Raw genomic sequence first — 4,492 nt, 5'->3', positions numbered from 1 at the left:
GGAGCCCTTAACTTGGCGGATTAGGAGAGGATTCGACAAGAGGCGGAATGAGCAGTTCAAATGGCAGCAGATCAGGCGGCTCATCAAACTTTTCGGGCTTATCCAGCAACCTCGGTCAAGGCAGGAGTGGCCACAAGAACCGGAGGCGTTCCTTGCTTGGTGCCGGCCATACGTAATGAGCGTTTGCCAAAGGATTTTAAGGGGCCTCATAAGGTGCCTAATTACACAGCTGACTTACAGCCCGGGGCTTGGATTGAGAGTTATGAGATGGCTATGGAGTTATTGGAGGTGAGCGATGCAGCAATGGCCAAGTATTTCACTATGATGTTAGATGGAACGGCTCGTACTTGGTTGAAGGGATTGCCACCCAATTCCATCGGCTCATGGGCGGAGTTGAAGGCCCGGTTCATCCAGAACTTTAAAGACATGTGTAAGCATCCTATGTCGATTGTGGACCTGACCAATTGCAAGCAAGAGGATGGTGAATCCACGACCCATTGGGTGCGCCGAGTCAAGGAGATAATACATTCATTTGATAAGATGGATGTCAGCTCAGCAGTCTTAATGTTGGAGAAAAATTGCCGTTTCGAACCTCTGAAGCAGAAGCTGGGGCGGCTCAAGCTTGACTGTAATGACATGGGAACGTTGATGGTGGCTCTCGTCAAGTATGCTGATTCTGATACTACCAAGGACCCGGTGTCTGACGAAGGAAAGGCAATGAAGGGGAAGAAGAATGGCAACAGCAAGGGTCACCAGCATAACCCGGTGAATCAAGGAGGTAATAAACGTAAGGCTGATGAGTTTGTTGCTAACACCAACGCACAGGGCGGATATCAATGGCGCAAGGGCAGACAGCCCCCTCGGTCGGGCGGGTCAGGTCCCACCCTTGAGCAATTATTGAATGAGCCTTGTCCAAAGCACGACACCTGGGAGAAGCCAGCCACCCACCCGTGGAAAGATTGTACGATCATGAAGGTGTTTAAAAATTCAAACACGTTTGATGGAGGTCACGGCCCAGGTGGCGGCTCAGGTGGAGGCGGTTTCCAAGGCCCGGGCGCCGGCTTAGGTGGAGGAGCATTCCACGGTCAGGGCCATCCTGGTAACCAAGGAGGTTATAATCCGCAACCCGGCCAAGGTAATCAGCAGCAGCAGTCCGGATATCAGAGCAACCCGAAGCAGCTGAATAGTGGGCAATACCATGTATTCACCACTAGCTTATGTAAGAGAGACCAGAAGCTTCACAAGAGGGCCGTCAATGCCGTTGAGCCGGCGGTTCCACGTTACTTACGTTGGTCAGAGCAGCCTATTGTGTGGAGCAGAGAGGATCACCCACCCCGGGTCGATAATCCGGGTCACTTGGCTTTGGTAGTGGCGCCTCAGGTTGGTGGATACAAATTCACTAAGGTACTCATGGATGGAGGCAGCAGCATCAACATCCTCTACTATGAGACATTCTGCCGGATGGGATTGACTGATAAGAGTCTTAAACAATCCAACACTATTTTTCACGGTGTGGTTCCTGGCAAGTCGGCATACCCAGTGGGTAAGATTGAATTAGAAGTAGGCTTTGGGGATGAGTATGACTCGAGAGCAGAAAAATTAACCTTTGAGGTGGTTAAGATCAAAAGCTCGTATCATGCTCTGTTTGGACGGCCGGCTTATGCCAAATTCATGGCTCGGCCGTGTTATGTGTATTTGCAGCTTAAGATGCCGGGTTATAAGGGCACCATTACAGTACACGGGAGCCGGGAAATAGCTTTGGAGTGTGAAGAAGGTGATGCTGCCTATGTTGAATCTGTCTGTGCAACAGAGGAGTTAAAATTTTACAAAGATCATGTTGACCCGGCAAACATGACGTCATTAAAGAAACCAACAATAGAGCATGAGCCGGTGTTGAAGTTCAAATCAGCTGATGACACCAAGATGGTTGACTTTGTGCCTAGCGACTCATCCAAGCAGTTCATCATCAGTGCTAACTTGGATCTAAAATAGGAAAGCGCGCTCATCGAGTTCATCCGTGAGAACCGGGAAATCTTCGGATGGAAACCTTCAGACATGCCGGGTGTCCCGAGGGAACTCGCCGATCACACTCTCAATATTGATCCAAAGTTTAAACCTGTCAGAAAATTTCTCCGACGGTTCAATGAAGAAAGGCGCAAGGCCATTGGAGAAGAGGTGGCCCGGCTTTTGGCAGCTGGGTTCATTGTAGAAGTCTTTCACCCAGAGTGGTTAGCCAACCCGATGCTTGTACTCAAAAAGAATGGCACCTGGCGTATGTGTGTGGATTACACCAATCTGAACAAGGCTTGTCCGGCTGATCCTTTTGCCCTCCCCCGTATTGATTAGATCATTGATGCTATGGCGGGTTGCGCACGTTTGAGTTTTTTGGATGCGTATTCTGGTTATCATCAGATCAAGATGGTAGTCAAAGATCAGGAGAAGACGGCTTTTATCACTCCTTTTGGAGCTTTCTGCTATGTGTCTATGCCTTTTGGGCTGAAGAGTGCCCAGGCGACTTACCAACGGTGTGTGCAGAATTGTCTTCACGATCAAATTGGACGTAATGTTCATGCTTATGTGGATGATATAGTGGTAAAATCCAGGAAGGAGGAAACCTTGGTCGCAGATTGGAAATAGACTTTCGATAATCTCCGGGTCTACAAAATGATGCTTAACTCGGCCAGGTGTGTTTTTGGAGTCCCAGCCGGCAAGCTCTTGGGTTTTTTGGTATCTAACCGAGGTATTGAGGCTAACCCGGAGAAAATCAAGGAAATTACATCCCTGGCCAAACCAACATGCATCAATAATGTTCAATGACTAGTGGGTCGTGTTGCTGCTTTGAGCCGGTTCATAAGCCGGTTAGGGTTGAAGGCAATGCCTCTGTATTAGATGATGAAGAAAACAGATGATTTTGTCTGGAGTGATGCTGCAAACTCTGCTTTTGAAGATTTGAAGACACAGCTTGCTGAGCCGCCGGTCCTGGCTGCTCCAGTTGAGAAAGAGCCGCTGCTGTTATACGTGGCCGCCAACTCACGAGCTGTCAGTGTGGCTATTGTGGTGGAGCGCAAGGAGGCTGGCAAGGAACATCCGGTTCAACGGCCGGTTTACTATGTCAGTGAGGTGCTAATTGAATCCAAGCAACGATATCCACATTGGCAGAAGCTCGTATATGGGGTGTACATGGCAAGCCGAAAGCTTAAGCATTATTTTCAGGGACATCTAATCACCGTGGTTAGCTCTTCTCCTTTGGGAGACATCATTCAAAACAGGGAAGTGTTGGGGAACGTAGTAATTTCAAAAAAAATTCCTACGCACATGCAAGATCATGGTGATGCATAGCAACGAGAGGGGAGAGTATGATCTACGTACCCTTGTAGATCGCACGCGGAAGCGTTGACACAACGTAGAGGAAGTAGTCGTACGTCTTCACGATCCAACCGATCAAGCACCGAAACTACGGCACCTCCGAGTTCGAGCACACCTTCAGCTCGATGACGATCCCCGGACTCCGATCCAGCAAAGTGTCGGGGAAGAGTTCCGTCAGCACGACGGCGTGGTGACGATCTTGATGCACTACAGCAGCAGGGCTTCGCCTAAACTCTGCTACAGTATTATCGAGGAATATGGTGGCTGGGGGCACCGCACACGACTAAGGAATAGATCACGTGGATCAACTTATGTGTTTCTGGGTGCCTCTGCCTCAGTATATAAAGGACTAGAGAGGGGGGGAGGCTGGCCGGCCACAAGAGGCGCGCCAGGAGAGTCCTACTCCCTCTGGGAGTAGGATTCCCCCCAATCCTAGTTGGAATAGGACTCCTTGAGGGGGGAAAGAGAGAGAGAGGGGGCCGGCCACCTCTCCTAGTCCTAATAGGACTAGGGGAAGGGGGGAGGTGCATAGCCACCTTGGGCTGCCCCTTTCTCCTTTCCACTAAAGCCCACTAAGGCCCATATAGCTCTCGGGGGGTTCTGGTAACCTTCCCGGTACTCCGGTAAAATCCCGATTTCACCCGGAACACTTCCGATATCCAAACATAGGCTTCCAATATATCAATCTGTACGTCTCGACCATTTAGAGACTCCTCGTCATGTCCGTGATCACATCCGGGATTCCGAACAACCTTTGGTATATCAAAATGCATAAACTCATAATATAACTGTCATCGTAACCTTAAGCGTGCGGACCCTACGGGTTCGAGAACAATGTAGACATGACCGAGTCATGTCTCCGGTCAATAACCAATAGCGGGACCTGGATGCCCATATTGGCTCCTACATATTCTACGAATATCTTTATCGGTCAGACCGCATAACAACATACGTTGTTCCCTTTGTCATCGGTATGTTACTTGCCCGAGATTCGATCGTCGGTATCCAATACCTAGTTCAATCTCGTTACCGCAAGTCTCTTTACTCGTTCCGTAATACATCATCTCACAACTAACATATTAGTTGTAATGCTTGCAAGGCTTATGTGATGTGCATTACCGAGAGG

This window comes from Triticum urartu, chromosome 5 (assembly GCF_003073215.2).
Source record: "Triticum urartu cultivar G1812 chromosome 5, Tu2.1, whole genome shotgun sequence".
Lineage (NCBI taxonomy): Eukaryota > Viridiplantae > Streptophyta > Magnoliopsida > Poales > Poaceae > Triticum > Triticum urartu.
Note: the sequence above shows the minus strand (reverse complement) of the source record.